The following is an 18,883-nucleotide window of genomic DNA, read 5'->3' as shown; positions in this document are numbered from 1 at the left end:
CGTAGATGATGAAATCCCTAAATTTCTTGCAATAGCTCGTTGAGGAATGTTGTTCTTAAACTGTTCGACAATCAGCTCACGCATTTGTTCACTAAGTGGTGACCCTCGCCCCATCCTTGTTTGTGAATGACTGAGCATTTCAGGGAAGCTGCTTTTATACCCAATCATGGCACCCACCTGTTCCCAATTAGCCCGTTCACCTGTGGGATGTTCCAAATAAGTGTTTGATGAGCATTCCTCAACTTTCTCAGTCTTTTTTGCCACTTGTGCCAGCTTTTTTGAAACATGTTGCAGGCATCAAATTCCAAATGAGCTAATATTTGCAAAAAATTACAAAGTTTACCTGTTCGAACATTAAGTAACTTGTCTTTGCAGTGTATTCAATTGAATATAGGTTGAAAAGGATTTGCAAATCATTGTATTCTGTTTTTATTTACGGTTTACACAACGTGCCAATTTCACTGGTTTTGGGTTTTGTACATGTATGAGTACACGAACATCAACATGAATGTGTATACACATTCATGTTGATGTTCGTGTACTCATACATGTATTTATTGTTGTAGGGTTAGGTAGGTGGCAAATTGATTATAGTATGAAATGTCATTGAGGTTATCTGTGCGAATATTGTGAGATGTTTGCTGTTTTTTAAGATTTTACTTGTCTGTTGCATGTTTCTATGTGTGGTTTGGCATTTCTATGCCTGCTGCAACCCAAATTGCCCATCTGGGACAATAATATATTGAACTTGAGAAGATCCTGCAGGGGTTTTAAGGTGCTTAATCGAGAGTCATTTGATTGAATGGTGGACATGGTAAGCTGGAGGGCTTAGCCTGAGGACACATGGTTTTGAACTCCTGAAATTTGAAGTGAGAGAGAGCATCAGCTACACAATTTTCATGACCAGGGGCAAAAGTAGCCCGCAAAATGAAGTTGTTCAGAACCCATTTCGAAGTTAAATGTCGCATGAGACTATTTATGATTGTTTTTTTTTTCTTTTTTTTTTTGAGCAGCCCTTATTGATCATTTCTACTGTAGCAGCATTGTTGCAAGACACCATAATTTGTTTCCTTGACCATCTGCTGCCCCATAGTGAACAAGCAATGACAATGGGGTAAAGCTCATAAAGTGTGGTGGATTTGGAAGTGTTAAGGGACTGGATTTCAGCTGGCCAGTCATTATCGTAGAATCCCCCAAAACCAACAGAACAGCCCGGGGGGTGGGTGGAGGGGGCAAGCTTGTTCCGTTGTGTTCGATAACATTGTTGAACGTAAACAGAAGTGATGCCCAGCGGTGCTTAGCATGCCTTTAATATTGATATTGAATTAAAGCCAAGTCCTTTCGAGTCATCTGTCCCAAGTCAAGTCTCAAGTCATTTATACGAAGTCAAAGTCAAGTCGAGTCTTTTATCAACGTTAGTCAAGTTAGTCTCAAGTCATCATATTTGCGACTCGAGTCTGACTCGAGTCAAGTCATGTGACTCGAGTCCCCCATCTCTGTTGTATACACTACACAAACTACACAACTGCACTGGACCCTGCTGCCTGTCTGTCATCATCAGTTCCAACAGTGCTGGACCCTGCAGCAGTCTTTCTGTCCTCAGAATCAACTGCATAAGAAAATCAGCAGTTATTGTTTAATTCCAGACTAGTAAATAAATGCAATAAGGAAGTGGCCACAAATGGCTATGTGCATATTACTCTATCCTAATGCATCTAATTTTATGCACAATATAATTGTGTTTCCATTGCAGTTTTTCGCAAAATAAAAATGATATTTCTAAAATTTCGACAAAGTACATTTGCTACTTGTAGGTGTTTCCATTGAAGGGTGTTTTGCGTTATGAGCCGTAATTCTCGTAAAATCTCGTCCCATGTCCCATGTGACTCCACTTTAAGGAAGATGGACGCTTTGCGTTGCCATGGTTTTGGAGCTGTGATTTCAATTGCAGCCACTGCTGTTGCCGTGATTGTCAATAGAAGACGAAGGCAGCGGGTGATCGCTCAAAGGCAAAGTCCTTACGTATGGCAGCGGCCACGAATAAGAGATTTCTGGCAAAGGATCGTGAACGAGGAATTCACAGACGAATTGTGGATTCAGAATTTCAGGATGACCCGGGATACGTTTAATGTGCTCTGCGATCAGATTGAACCTCTTGTGGCACCAGATGTGTCATGCCCCCGGGAAGCTGTTCCTACTCGAAAGCGAGTGGCTATTGCCATTTATAAATTGGCAACCTGCTCCGAGTACAGGGTAATAGGCGAAACTTTTGGTGTTAGCAAAACTACTGTGCACAGATGTGTGTATGGGGTTTGCGAAGCCATATGCAGCAAGCTGATGAAGCTAAAAATCAGTTTGCCAGACATGGACGAGGCCCTGGTGATTGCACAGTGCAATTACAAGGCACATAAAATACCCCAGGTCTAAGGTGCTATCGACAGGTGTCACATACCTGTTCGTGCCCCAAGTGATGGCTATCACGATTATGTGAACAGGAAGGGTTGGATATCACTTGTCCTGCAGGCTGTAGTCGATGATCGATTAATGATCAGGGACATCTGCGTGGGAACCCCTGGATGTGCTCATGATGCTGCTGTGTTTGCCACATCACATCTGTTTAGGTAAAACTTCAAATCTCACCTGGTATATTTGTCTAATTTTTAGTCAAATATCTCATGCTTAATAAGTCAAGTCAAAAAAAGCCAGTGGAACAAATGAAAATATGCATAATTATCTTGTTAAAATAAATATTTTTCACTTGTTCCAGTGGCTTTTTAAACCTTGGTGTGCTTTTTGCTTGTAATGTGAAAAGTTACTTCAGTTATTTTGGCCTATATTGCGTGTGATTGAGTTTAAGTGTCCCACACAACAAACATATTTGTGCTGTTGTCAGATATCCAGCTAAACACCCCCAAGCAGTGCAGGATGTAGAAGGAGTCCAAGTGCCACTACTCCTCGCTGGTGACCCTGCATACCCACTACTACCCTGGATCATGAAGGGCTTCTCTGGTCCCAATTTGACAGCTACACAAGAGACTTTCAGTGAACACTTAAGTGCCATCCGTGTGAAAGTTGACCACACCTTTGGACACCTGAAGGCAAGATGGTGTGTCCTGTCTAAGCAGTCTGACTACAACTTCATGCCGGTGGTGGTAGCCACGTGTTGTGTTCTCCACAATATATGTGAGGAGAAAAGACAGCAGCTACCATCTGCAGCATTACATCCTGCAGTGCCCCATGGTCAACAGCCCCAGCAACATCATAAGGACCGACCAGACCCAGGAGCGCTTGTGATCAAAGAAGCTCTTGCCCAACATTTGGCCACAGCTCAGTAGTTTCCCCACACAAGCAAACAATCTAAAATGACTTTGATCAGAAGCAAAGCTAAGTTTGGCTTTACCCTACTTGCATGAGTGTACATAGTTATTACAGCAACACAAGGACACATAGCAATGGTTTACTTCAAGTTTAATGTGTGTTTCACACAACTTTTTTGAACACAAAATGTGTCATATAAAAGTGCACTTTCTGAGAAAAAAACAAATATGGCTCCATGTATGAGCAGCCATTACACAAAATGACTATGGCAACATTTTCAACGTATTTTTTTATCTTTAAACAATATTTTTGCTTTGTTGCTTGCTTAGAAAAATAGCCCAATGTATAGGCTGCTGCAACACAAAGTAAAACATTGTCTGTGCTATATTAAAGTGCCTTTTCAAAGAAAACATGTATGGCTAGATCTTTAAACTGCCATTACACAAATAACAAAAAATTAACACTTTGCAAATAGTTTAAACATTTTCTTAAATATCTGAAATCTGTGGTTGTTTCATACAACTTCTTTGCACAATATTTTGCTTTGTTGCCTGCTTAAATAGCCCAATGTATAGGCTGTTGTAACACAAAACTTTAACACAAAATAAAACACTGTGTTATATAAAAGTACGTTTTCAAAGTAAAGAGGTATGGCTCCATCCTTAAGCTGCCATTACACAAAAAATCAATACTTTTGCAACAGTTTCAGCATAATGTGACCTTAAAAGACAGTCTCAATAAACATTCTTAAATTTTGTGCAATTAACTGCCAACCTGCAGAGAAATAACATTAGTGACGAACATAGCAACATATGTTGGTTTGTTTGTATATGACCTACAAACTATGGTATGTTTTGTAAGAGTGGGGATGGTTGGGGGAAGAAGGCTGCTGCTGGTAGTGATGGTAGGAAGTAGGAGGAGGCTGATATGATGTAGTTGGTTGGTTGTGATGCATGAAACACTGCTGCTCTTGGAAGTAGGGATTGTGTGCTGGAGGTGGTGGCTGGGGGATAGGGAGCCGAGCTCTAGACATCACTTCTAGAGCACAAGCATGGCGCTCTGCTGCCTCTGTAGCCCTCTCAAAACAGTGCACCGCTTGTTTCAGCACATCAGAAATCGTGGTTAGGGCAGCCTGATCTTGTTTTGCTTCCTCCCAGATGAAGTTAAGTCTCTATGCTTCTTTGGCCGTCTCCATGCCTCTTGAGGTGTAAGTGGGGGTTGAGCTTGAGATGACTCTTCCTTTTCTGGCACATCAGGCATCTCATCAGAGCCGTGGGATGACATGGGCAAGACATCAAATGATGCTATAGTAACAGGAAGAAGGTATAATATATATTAAGATAACAAATATACAGTACTGAACAAAAGTCAAAAGACACCAAGGGTTTTTATATAAATTGTCTTGTTGTTTATTCAGTGTTTTCCTGCATTAGTGTCAGTAGACTACTCTTGGTAAATGTTGTGATATTTCAAAACTTTTCATTTAATTATTTTTGAAAGCATCTTCATTTAATCAATTTTCACAATTAGAGGTACCTGAAACTTTTGGCCAGACAAACAGAAAGAAAGAAAGACAGATGCACTGCAAATTGTTCTGTGTCTACCAACGTGTAAACAAGTAGGTACATCGGTAAGCACCCACATTTAGTTTATGTCTGATTTCATTTCTGATCCAACACTAATTTCACCACCCAGCCAAACAATATTATGTGATTTTAAAAGACCGCAAATTCTTGACTTACCCTCCGAATCCATGGAAGTCTCCCGAATCGGTTCCCCGTCGTCTGTCTCAGCATCTAACATTAATCATACATAATGAATGCGTAAGTTATTTTATAGCACTAACGTTACATTATCATCCAAATAAGGCCAAGAACCAATGGTAACGTTAACTAGATTGTGATGAGGTTTCCCTGTTATTATGAAATAAAAACACAAGTTAATATTCTACGTGGTTATAGGGATAACATAACCACAAGTAACGTAGACATAGCGTTAGCATGCATGTTTACGTTAGCACGTTTGCTAACTTTGTCAGGCCATATAAAAACAAAACAATTGGGACGTACCGATGCTGTTGATAACTGACGACATTGCTTGCACGATGGGTCGATGACCCAAAATGCTGTCCATGGAATCGTAGAATTTGAACTTTATTTTAGCCTTCCCACCGGCTCCACTTTTTGCACAACTTGCGTCTTTCAGCCAGGCAGCGTTGCTTGAGGGTTTTCCACTTGCTGCGGAGTATGTGCCATGATTTTTCGAACCCCTTCACTCTCATTTCCCTTTCTAGTTCCTTGTAACAATCCGTATTTCGCTGTTGTTTGCTATCTAATTTAGCTGTAATATTTTTATCTCGAATTAGAGTTAGGAAAACTTCAGTCTCCTCCTCGGTCCACACATACCGCGCCATCTTGTCTCAGGTCATGTTAACCCCCCCTACGTCATGTCCGGTGTCCCTGTAAATGCGAAAAAAGTGTTTCCATCATGCTTCTGTGATACACTTCTATATCGACACGTCTGAAAAACCACCTCATGACAGCGTAAAAATGTTTTAGCGATATTTGAGAGGTTTTTCGAAATATGGGTGTTTCCATTACCAGTTTCTTATTGCGATATTTAGGTTTTGCGCATTTCTAGGGGTAATGGAAACACACTTATTGTCTGCCCAGCCTTGCTCTTGTATTACATAAGCCCAGTTTATATCTCCATGGCTCACAGCCATGAACTAAGGAGGTATAAATTGGGCAATAGGCCCTATAGTCAACTTTTAGTAAACTTATGACTACAACAAAAAAATCCCACTTAAAACTACAAAAAAGGTTTTCCTCTGACTAAAATGTAATGCATAGTAGGTTATGCCTTCACATTGCTCCTTTCATATTTCTGGTCTCATCTTCCTCCTCATCATGACTGGGTTAGTTGGTCCTTCAGCTTCATTGTCCTTAGGAGTGGGAGCACCAATTAACGTTAATTGCATGCATCCACAGGAAAAAAACAAGTACATATTTTCTTTTAGTACATATTTAAATTATAATGACTTAATGCAATACCTAGTAGGCTAGTTGGCCTCTTGGACCGGACACCTACAAGAAATACGCAATTTGCCAAAATCAACCTTGCATACCACACACTAGGGATCAACCAATTATCTGCATTGGCCGATAACGTTGGCCGATATTCAGCATGTTTATGATAATCGGCACCCATACTTAGCGCATGGTCTGCTAGCATAATGCTAATATATAATTGAAATCTTCATAGATGCACTAACAGAAATTAGCATCGGCGTCACAACGGCATTACAGTGACAAACAATAAAGTGCAAGTGAGCAACTCTACATAACATAAGCAAATAAACTCAGAGTAATACATTTGTACTAACAGACATATGTTTCCTGTGCTTTATGAAACTTTAACCATGTCATTGTGCACTACTGCAAGTCTGCATGTTCTTCTTCTAAAACTATACAACACTGAAAAGGTATAATGACTCAAACTGAACTCGTGCGCCACCTAGTGGTGTGGTGGAGCCGATGCATCAAGAGAGGCGGCACATTAATTATTAATATATTTAAGTCCCCCAGCAGAACTTTATGGACACCACAGCTGTCTGCTATTTTGCACATACAATCACTTGCACTAGATGTGCTCCCTTTATCCACTGCTCATTTTCATTCACTGCTGCTCATTATTATCCACTTCTCATTATTTTAATTATTATTATTATTATTATTATTATTATTATTATTATTGTTATTGTTATTTATCGCCGTTTCTTGTATTTTTGTACTTATTTTGCATGCCTAGCTTTTTAACTTTTAAGTTTTTAAGTTTAAAATTTAAAATCTTTAATCTGACTCTTTCCCCTTGACTGCTGTAACCCTGGAATTTCTCAATTATGGGATCAATAAAGGTGTATCTTATCTTATATTATCTTATACATTTATATATATATATATATATATATATATATATATATATAGCTCCCTGCACTTTTCATTTTCATCTGCTGTTCATTGTCGTATCCATTTACTGTTAAGTGTTTTACTTATTACAGTACTTTAAACCTCATGGAGTACTTTTATATTTTTCCATTCATTTGTTTACTTGTCAAAGTTTTTTTCACTCCCGGAGTGCCCCCCACAGGATGCCCCTGGGGACACGGACGTAAGCCTTCTCCAAATTCACAAAACACATGTGGACTGGTTGGGCAAACTCCCATGCCCCCTCCAGTACCCTGGTGAGGGTAATGAGCTGGTCCACGGTTCCACATCCGTGACGAAAACCACATTGTTCCTCCTCAATTTGAGGTTCAACTATCGACCTGACCCTCTTCTCCAGCACCCTGGAGTAGACCTTACCGGAGGATGAGGAGTGTGATATCCCTGTAGTTGGAACACACCCTCTGGTCCCCTTTCTTGAAAATGGGGACCACCACCCCGGTCTGCCACTCCAGAGGCACTGCCCCCGATGTCCACGCAATGTTGCAGAGGCGTGTCAGCCAGGACAGCCCTACAACATCCAGAGCCTTGAGATATCCAGGGCGAATCTCATCTACCCCCGGGGCTCCGCCGCCACAGAGTTGCTTCACTACCTCGGCAACTTCTGCCCCAGAAATTGGACGGCCCGCCCCCGAGACCCCCGGCTCTGTTTCCTCACTGGAATACGTGTTGGTGGGATTGAGGAGCTCCTCAAAGTATTCCTTCCACCGCCCGACAATGTCCCCAGTTGATGTCAGCAGCTCCCTGCCCCCACTGTAAACTGTGTGAGCAAGTTGCCACCTTCCCCTGTGAGGCGCCGGACAGTTTGCCAGAACCTCTGTGGAGCCGAGTCTTTCTCCATGGCCTCACTGAACTCCTCCCACGCCCGAGTTTTTGCCTCCGCGACTACCACTGCTATGCTCCACTTGGCCCACCGGTACCCGCCAGCTGCTTCCGGAGACCCACAGACCAACCATGCCCTGTAGGCCTCCTTCTTCAGCCTGATTACCGCCATGACTGGCCCCAGCGGCAGAGCAGAACAAGGCCCATTCGGACTCAATGTCTCCCTCTGCCCTCGGGACGCGGTTGAAGCTCTCCCGGAGGTGGGAGTTGAAGATCATCTTGATAGGTTCTTCCACCAGGCGTACCCAGCAGACCCTCACTGCTCGTTTGGGCCTGCCAGGTCTGCACAGCGTCCTTCCCTGCCATCTGATGTCGCTGTCACCAAGACTGTCATAACCAGAGCCAATGACAAACCATGGATGACCAAGGAGGCGAGAGCAGCGCTGAGGGAGCGAGATGTCGCCTTTAGATCTGGCGACGCGGGGGCTCTCAGTGAAACAAGAGCCAACCTGAACCGCTCCATTTAGGCAGCAAAGTGCACCCAAGGCCAGCGGATCCATGGTTTTTTCCAGGACTCAGGTAACACCAGACGTCTGTGGCAAGGCATACAGTCCATCACAGGTTACAAGGCCACCCCCTCACCCTGTCAGGACAACATCAGCTTCCTCAACGAACTGAATCAGTTCTTCGGACGGTTTGAGGAATTAAATACCACCCCCGCAAGGAAAGCTGTCCCTCACCCCGACGAGCAGGCACTCAGACTTGAAACAGAGGATGTGCGGAGGACCCTGAGAAAAGTCAACGCAAGGAAGGCAGCAGGCCCTGATAACATTCCAGGACGGGTCATCAGAGAATGTGCCAACCAGCTGGCCTACGTCCTCACTGACATCTTTAACACCTTGTTGATGCAGGCTGTTGTACCGTCATGTTTCAAGGCTGCCACCATCATTCCAGTGCCTAAGAAATCCAACATCACCAACCTGAACGACCTCCGCCCAGTAGCACTGACCCCCATCATTATGAAGTGCTTCGAGAGGGTAGTGAAGGACCACATCATTTCCAAACTCCCACCATCACTTGACCCATTCCAGTTTGCGTACCAGCCGAACCATTCCACGGAGGATGCCATCTCCTCTGCCTTCCATCTGAGCCTGGAACACCTGGAGGATAAAAACACCCATGTGCGGATGCTGTTTCTGGATTTCAGCTCAGCGTTCAATACAATCATCCCTCAGCACCTGGTGTGCAAACTGGGTCACTTGGGCCTCGGCATCCCCCTATGCAACTGGCTACTGGACTTCCTCACCAGCAGAACCCAGTCTGTACGTGTGAACAATAACATCTCCAGCGTCATCTCCCTGAACACCGGTTCCCCCCAGGGCTGTGTTCTCAGCCCCCTGCTGTTCACCCTGATGACACACAACTGTTGTCCCAGATTCAGTACCAACCACTTCCTGAAGTTTGCGGACGACACAACCATTGTGGGCCTCATCCAGGGGGACAACGAACTGGCCTACAGGGAAGAGGTGAAACACCTGGCGAACTGGTGTAAAGTCAACAACCTGATCCTCAATGTTGACAAGACCAAGGAGATCATTGTTGACTTTAGGAAATCGCGGCCCAGTCATACACCACTCCTCATCAACAACACTGTGGTGGAGGTCGTCAGTAGCACAAAGTTCCTGGGAGTGCAAATCACCGACAAACTAACCTGGTCCCTCAACACCACCTCCCTGGCGAAAAAGGCACAGCAGCGCTTGCACTTCCTGCGCCGGATGAGGAGAGCCTCCCTCCCCCCTCCCATCCTGACTACATTCAACAGAGGCACCATCGAAAGTCTGCTGACCAGCTGCATCTCTGTCTGGTTTGGGGCTTGTAAGGCCTCTGCCTGGAAGTCGCTGCAGAGAGTGGTGAGGACAGCGGAGAGCGGTCCCCGCTCCCCTCTATCCGGGACATTGGGCATAAGCGCTGCCTGACCAGAGCCCAACGCATCTACTCTGACCCCACCCACCCCCACCATGGACTGTTCTCCATGCTGACCTCTGGCAGGAGGTTCTGCAGCATCCATAGCAGGACGTCCAGATTCAGAGACAGTTTCTTTCCCCTGGCTGTAAGACTATTGAACACTCACATACCATAAATAAACACTCATCTTTAATGTGCACCGATGGTGTATTTGTTGAATGACAATAAAGCAAGTCTAAGTCTAAATCTGATCCAACTTACCACCAGGTGGTGATCAGTTGACAGCTCTGCTCCTCTCTTCACCCGAGTGTCCAGAACATATGGCCGCAGGTCAAATGATATGACTACAAAGTCAATCATTGACCTACGACCTAGGCTGTCCTGGTGCCACGTGCACCAATGGACATTGTTATGTTTGAACATGGTGTTAGTTATGGCCAAACTCCGACCTGCACAGAAGTCCAATAACTGAACACCACTCGGGTTCAGATCAGGCAGGCCGTTCCTCCCAGTCACGCCCCTCCAGATCCTGCTGTCATTGCCCACGTGAGCATTGAAGTCCCCCAGCAGAATGATGGAGTCCCCGGTCGGGGCACTGTCCAGCACCCGTCCCAGGCACTCCAAAAATGGTGGGTACTCTGAACTGCTGTTTGGCGCATAAGCGCAGACAACAGTCAGGACCCGTTCCCTGACCCGAAGGTGCAGGGAAGCAACCCTGTCGTCTACTGGGGTGAACCCCAGCGTACAGGCAGAGAGTCTGCTAGGTGGAACACCAGCCACATCAGAATCATAGTGTAGAAATCCATAATCATACATCAAAGAGGGTACCTGGTTCCGTCGAACCCTGCAAGGGAGTACCAGGGACTCGAGGTGCCAAAAAAAGTCAGGAGACTCTTACAGAAGGACAGCTGGATGGCAGCTAGTTGACACTAGGATTTAGCCAGTAAAAGTTTGTAGCCTCCGTGCTAGTGGGGTTGCTAACACAGAAACTCAGTCACAAAGGACAGCTTCCTGCTCACAGTTCACTTAAGCACCTGCACATATTAACTGCTCACATTAAAACACACTAAAACAGTATAAAAAACACAACAAAAAGTTTGAAACAAGAGAGTGCCGTTCACATCTGCTGCTGGTCACTGCACAAGCATGTGCCCTGCATGGATTTGTATGGAAATTTGTATGGATCCCTTCTGGATCCCTCTGCGGGTGGTGGGCCTGCAGGGGGACGAGTCCATGTAGCTGGTTCAGGTTGGGCCCGGCCGGACCCCATGGGCAAAGGCCCGGCCACCAGGCGCTCACCCACAAGCCCCAACCCCAGGCCTGGCTCCAGGGCGGGGCCCCGGTAACCCTCCGGGCCGGGTACTCGATCTCCTGTTGTTTTCCATCATGAAGGGTCTTTTGAACCGTTCTTCGTCTGACCCTTCCCAGAACCAATATGCCATGGGAAACCCTACCAGAGGCAAAATGCCCCCGACAGCATAGCTCCTAGGGTCATTGGGGCACTCAAACTCCTCCACCACAATAAGGTGACAATTCTCGGAGGAGGTTCAGTTTTATATTTTCATATTTTATTTTACCATATGTTCACATTTGTCTATAACAATTTGTTTTGAATGTAAAGGGTAAAAAATGTTGAAATCAACTTGAAATCAAGAGGACAACATTTTACACAAACAAACAGGGCAGGATCCTCAGTGCTCACTCTGGGGAATACTTTCACCTTGTGTCACATGAGCTCTAACGAGCTCTGATGTTGGGGGTGGCGGTACAGCTGCAAGCACACCTAAGCATCGGGGGTCATCTGGCCTGAGGGTTTGCTTCCATGGAAGCCCACATCCACTTCCCACCCTCTTAGCAACAATGGCCCTCTGCAGTTCTGTAATGTATGCGTTGTCTTTCTTCTCCTTCACTGCATAGACACTCCAGAATTTTGACCTTTTATTGTAGTACCTTCTGTAACTAAAAAGATAGTAACATTTGTAAAACAGCCCTGCCTGGCAGTCACTCAGATACCAATGGAGAAGTGCTTAACAGATATGCTAGAAACTTACATCTTGGGACCATCTCTGTTTCATGCAGGAAGGCGGCAGTTGTGGGAGTTGTAGTCAGTTGCAGCGAGCAAAGTCCTTGTGCGATAGACTGCAGCTGTGTACGAGTACCGCTTCCCTGCATACATCCTGTGATTCTGGAAGGTCTTCAGATCTGATGTGGTCCTGTAGCAAGTGAGAACACACTTCAGTGTTATTTCTGACTGACATGCCTGACTGACATGCCACGAAGCATGAAGGCATGCAATGTACAAAATTTTAAGTAGTTACTGGAAAATAGCTTCAGCGATTCAACAGTTAGGCCAGGTGTAGCTATTTCAGGATTATTTTTTTTGAAATAGAGGACAAAGACCTAAAGTGCATACCTGAAGTTGATGAACTTCGTCACATCCTTTAGCCAATGCCTGTCCAGGACAATGGCTACAAGTGCCTGGTGAGCTGCTGAACCTGAAATCACATCATGAGATCATATTGTGAGAAGAGGTGATGGTGTAGGAAGTGTAGGATTTGGGAAGTAGAGGGTTCCAATGCATTTTTGAGTCGAGCTCCTCCTGATCTTGTTGACATTTCCTTGAGCAAGATACATAACCATAACCCCCCATTGCTTCAAATGTGCAGGTTGCTGTCTTGCATGGCACGCTCCGCCATTGGTGTGTGAGTGTGTATGAATATAGGTGAATGCGTGGCATAATATTGTAAAGCGCTTTGGGTGTTCAGAGGAGTACAGAGAAGCACTATATAAACATAGTTAATTTACCACGGTCTAAATCCCATTCAAAGCAACATAGACACCTCATGAAAATGGATAGAATTACCTTGTGTGTTCCATGGTTTCTTGAAGCTTTCATCACCATGTATGAAAATGTGATCACCTTCCCCGTCTATACAGAGCAAAACAATGGTTTTGTTTACAGTATAAATTTACTTTCCACAAACATACCTTGAACTCCACTACAGAAGTCGCTTGCTTGGAGCAATACCAAAAGTGGCTCACAATGTCTCTGATCCAAGGCAAGATTTCAGACTGGTCCCTCAACATGCCAGCCTGAAAACAGTAGATGTGTTAGACTGCCACTATCAAAATGCTGGTGCTTTTCGTTGTCCATCGAGCAAGGGGTAAAAAAGGTAGGTTTCTGGTCACAAACAGTAGTACAATAACACTGCATACCCGTTGCAGCTTCTTCCCTAAATTCTTGCTGCATGCCATATATCTAGGGAATGTTGGAGACCCCATGCCTTGTATTTACCACGTTCTGGATCTGTGGGAGATTCACAAACATTCCATTGAAAAATCAGGAATCAAAACATTACGGCCTTTTTACTTACTCAGCAAAGCAGTAATTTGTGGGTGGGCATTGGTGACCGCTTCTTTTATGTGCAACTCTGGCAGGAGCGAGTCCATTGTTCAGAAGAAACACTCCTTCTCCATGATCACAGAGTTTCTGTTTGTCCCACGCTTGTCCAGAGAGACTATGTGCACAATGTCTCTCGACTCCTGCTCTATGGTTGTGTAGGTGCAAAACTGTGCACAGTGACCTGCAGAATGGAGAGTATAGTAGTCAGTGTGTCAAATGTGCAAGTCATTCTCACTCACACACAGGTACATAAGCACATACTCACCTGGGGAGTTCATTCTGCCATCACCTAATAAGATGAGAAAAAAAATGGAATGACATGATCTTTAGCATGATCTTTATCAGTAATAGCAAGAAACAGATAAGACAACGTGTCATAGGTGGCAAAGGTATCAAAAAAAGTCTAACCAAGTACTAAGACCTCGTCTTTCTTCCGCAAACGGGTCAGGAGACCAGCTCTGATTTTCTGCCAGAACTCATCAACTGGTTCAATGCAGTAGGTGCCATACTTCATGCCATACTTCAGAGGGGGCTGTGAATTCCACCTCCAGAGAATGTGTCCAAAGGGGCATATCTACAAAAATCAAACACAAAAAGAAGAACGACATCCACTTACTACTCCACAAACTATATCATTATTGACGCACCCAATCAGTCATACTAACATACAAAGCCACAGTCAGTTTTGAATTCAGTACTGTTAATTCTTCAAAATACCTTGAAACTCTCATAAATGCGCACTGTGTCAGCTTAGTGGAACCCAGAATCACCATGCTACTCAAGTTAGACCAAGATTCTAAGCACAGTATCCCCTACTCTAACAGACAACAGGCTATGACTTATGGCCTTTATGCTGATGTGTGTATGCTACTGTTTGCTTACCCATGCCACAACAACTCCAGTTCCTCAGTTCCTTCATTTCGACTTGAAATGGTCGTCTTCCTGGGCATTTTACCCCAGTTGCTCTGTCCGAATAGTTGCATGCTTACAAGGGAAATTGCAGGTGAATTGCAGGAAATTGCAGGACAACCTTCAGGTTGTCAAGGGGAACAACACACATTCGTGCTCATACATTCATATTAGCGAGTGGTTTGGCAGTCAACATTTGCTACCAATGCTCACAGGAATGAGAATACTAGCTAGCTTGCAGTAGCAGCTAACTAGTGTGCTAACTATTGACAACTAGCTAGCATGTTAGCTTCAAGCTATCTAGATAAAATCGTTGTGGCCTATTACTTGACTAATCTATGGATATAAACGGAAGACTAGATGATTTCAACAACACAGCCTGGCAAAGGCAAGTTCAAACGCACCAGATATACATGGTAAGCAAACAATTTATACTTACGAGTCCAGCAGTAACAGTGCCAGCTCACCATCAGTCAGGCATCCCTCCTCCTCTTTCAGCTCTGACCAGCATGTGAAAGCCGGGCCAATATTAATCCTTGTTCGAGCTCTTGTTTTATCGCTCTCCTGTTTTCTTTTCTTTGTCTCCTCGGACAACACTTTCACCTTCTTCCTTTTCTTTGTCACTTCAGCCATGACAACCATGTCTAACTTTGTTCACCTCAGTTCGGCTAAGCTACTCTAAAGAGAGGACGGGGATATGACATATGTTGTAAAGTAGCCAAATTTTGGAGTCCTTGTTGTGTCCGGGTTCCTACCCGAACCCCAAAACTGCATAGTGCCAGTGCAAGTCAAACAGACGCTCTCAAGCAATGACGGAGGTGTCATCCATCCATTGTGAGTTGATGTACCATCACGAGGATCTTGGATATATATTTTGAGGGCTCAAAAACTCCATTGTTTTGCTTTAAAGGGTCTCATGCTCGAGTACCAAAAAATGGCTCTGAAGCGCCCCCGACAAACTTTTGAGGAAACAGCCCCTGAAGCTTGTTTAACCTATGTGTATGACACTTAGTAGGCTTATATAACACTCCTAGATGTACAAAAAAGCCTATTGGGCCCATGTTCTAAACCCGACAGGAAGTCCACCACTTTGAATTTACTGTGCAATTTAAGTGCATTTTTGGCCATTTCCAGGGCTGGCGAATTAACAAACTTGTCCTAGAGATTTTATCCGATAAACTTCAAACCTTGATCTGTCCCACTGCAAGACCTTAAAGAAGAAAAGTTATTCGAAGCTTGACTTTGAGTATTACAGGCTTGAGTTTTCATCAAACCATGTGACCATGGCAAGGCATTAAACTTCCATGTGTCGCCATAAACAGGAAGTGGTTCATAACTCCAGCATACATGGACCAATCTTCCCCAAACTTCACAGGATTTATGACAGTCTCTCCCTGAACATATCTATATGCCAATATTCAGTGAGGAGTACAGGGCCACCTAGCGGCGACAGGAAGTACGTCTTTTCAGACACTTACTTTTTGAGTTTCCTGACATTTACATGCTGTGGTCTGTATTTCTTGTAAAACAACATGAAATATCATTAGTGCCTTCTCCAACTCCCTCTAGTGGGAAGAGGAAGTGGTACAAAATGTGAAATAGTCATTCCAGCACTGTTTGAAGGATATGCCATCTCAGTCCTGCATGAAGTATATGACTTTGACAGAAATGACTCTCGCTTCAGCCGGCATCCTGGCAGCGTTCTCGAGTTGTGCGAAGGTGCAAGGGCCTGTTCATCACTGCTTGCAGCTTAATTATCATTATTATTATCATTATTATTATTATTATTATTATTATCTCACTATATAATGATGAAAACTCTGTCTATCTGTGGGTGTGTCTGTTCCACGTGTTTCTCCTCACTGACTTGGTCAATCCATGTGAAATTTGGCACAGTGGTAGAGGGTAATGGGAGGATGCGAATGAAGCAATATTAAATCAATTGGCCAAACGGGGGCGCTATAGCAATTGATTGAAATTGCAAAATTTGAATGGGCATATCTTATGCCCCGTGTGTCGTAGAGACATGAAACTTTGCACAGAGTTGTCTCTCCTCATGATGAACAAATTTGCCTCAAGAACCCATAACTTCCGGTTATATAGATTTTCCGCCAACACTTAAAGTCGATCTCTTCATAGGAAGTTTGACCGATCTGCATGAAGCTCGGTGAACATAATCTAGGGACCAATATCTGAAGTTCCCTCTTGGCAAAAGTTGGAAAACTTACTAAAACTGAGCTTCTATAAGGCAATGAATATTATGGAGGGCGTGGCTCATCACATAAAGGTGTATAACATCTCAAGGGTTTCACCGATCACCACGCAACTTTGTAGGCATATGACCACACATAATCTGAGGGGACCCCTCCATTATTGACCCAATCAAACAAAATGGGGGTGCTAGAGAGCTCATTTCTAATCTATCGATTTCTGTTATGTACTTCATGGAACTGGCGGTGATTAATTTACATTACATACAATGGTTTAAAGTTAAAGATTTTTTTTTGGGGGGGGGGTGTTATTATTAATATTATTATTATTAGGGTTCAAGACCGAAGGGCTGAAACTCTTTTGTTATTGTGTTGTTTTATTAGGGGTTCAAGCCCGAAGGGCTGAAACTCTTTTGTTATTGTGTTGTTTTATTAGGGGTTCAAGCCCGAAGGGCTGAAACCCTTTTGTTTTTGTACTGTTTTATTAATGTTATTATTATTATTATTAATCAGAAATGTTTTCACAAATTCCTGTGAGATGGTACAACGTAGAAACATGAAGATTTCACTAACGATTGGAAGTTGTTTGGAAATGATGCTCAAGATATAAATTATTTATAGATATAAAATAATTATAGCCAAGGAAAATTTGGATTTGAAAAGCCACCACCCTTGCATCATATGTCAGATTGACATGAAACTCGAGGTACTTAGTCAGGTGAAGGGGTTCTACAAAAGCGTACAAAATCCTACAGATCTGTGCAATAGAATGTCCGCTGTATTGATTTTTCTGAAAAACACAATTTTTACATCTCTGCCTATAAGGCGTAGGTATGATTTGCGCTCTGTCGATCATCATGGGATGCAGATTTGTAAAAGTTATCACAGACTTTTTGATATCTCACTGCGTTTTGGTGTTATTGACCAATGAACTTAAGACAGAGCATGGCTCAGCGCATAAATGGACTTTACTCCCTAACCATTGACCCAATTGTCACAAAACTTGTAGAAAATATCGACAAAAGCATATGAATCATATCGTGAAAGTTCGAAATCGACCAATAGGGGGCGCTACACATGCAAAAAGTTGATATCTCATAATCAGCCAGAGATATTACAAAACTTGGTTTGCATCATCCATGTTCATGTCTCAATCGATGCACAAAATTTGAAAATGATTGCTTAAAAGGGGTGTGGCTTATTACATTAAAACTAAATTTCAAGACATTTCACAGTCCATACTTCAGAAAATCATAATAAATCACTAGTGTGTCCTCCACAGCTGAAAGTTTTTTTCAGCAAATCCACCAAATAGTAACACAACTTTGTCACCCTGCAACCTATAATCAATTCAGAAGTCTGTCACTCTATATTTTTAAGAATATGCAAAATCAATTAACATCTATATCTCCAAAAGTCTTCATCCAAATGCAACAACCATTGCCACAAGCATTCTTCCGACACTAGATGTTACATTTTTGAAATGGTGTTCAGATCGATTAAGCTGTGAGCTCACAGTGCTATTCATTATCTTGTTGTAATTTGTACTTTATGCACAACATTTTCTGTTTCATATAATTTTTAACCAAATGTCAACAAAATATTTGACAATATACCTGAAATCAGCAGAATGATATGCCATTATTTTCAGAAATTTATCACCAGTGCCTTCACTGTTATTGATATCTGATTGCTTTTTGAAGATATTTACCAATGAACTTTAAAGGGGGCGTGGCTCAGCAAATGACTCCACAACATTTGGACTAATCATCACAAACCTTGCAAGCAATGTCTTAAGAGGTTCCAGGTGAATATCCTGGAGGTTTCATTCAAATTGACCACTAGAGGGCACCTTAAATACAAAAAATGGGTACACAGTAACACAAATCAGACTAAAAATCAGAAAGTGATTATCCAATCATTACAAAACTTGCAGGCTATGTTAAATAATAATTATTAAACACATGTATTATTTTAAAATTGGTCAATAGGGGGCGCCACAAGTTCCAAATAAGTGTAAAGGCCTCTCGCAAAATTCGGCCTTAATTCAATGAGGGTTTTTTCAAACATCACCAAACTTGGTGGATTTTTTCAATTAAACCATCAAGCATGTTCCCAAAAATGTTTCTGCATAAGGCCAATAGGAGGCGACACTGCTTCCAAAGAAGAGCGTGGCCCAATAAAGATTTGGACATAAATGAATGAGCATCTGTCTGATTGTCATAAAACCTGTTCGTAATCTTTTATGCAGG

The 18,883-nt window shown here is 43.2% G+C and overlaps 1 protein-coding gene across 10 annotated transcripts in view; it reads left to right on the top strand.

Annotated features, from left to right (window-relative positions):
• Positions 1-18,883, top strand: part of sugct (succinyl-CoA:glutarate-CoA transferase) — a 310,078-nt gene that overhangs the window by 144,014 nt on the left and 147,181 nt on the right. The window lies entirely within an intron of this gene.

Source organism: Epinephelus fuscoguttatus, linkage group LG21 (genome assembly GCF_011397635.1).
Source record: "Epinephelus fuscoguttatus linkage group LG21, E.fuscoguttatus.final_Chr_v1".
Taxonomy (NCBI): Eukaryota; Metazoa; Chordata; class Actinopteri; order Perciformes; family Serranidae; genus Epinephelus; species Epinephelus fuscoguttatus.
Note: the sequence above shows the minus strand (reverse complement) of the source record. Positions and strands in the feature narration are given on the sequence as shown.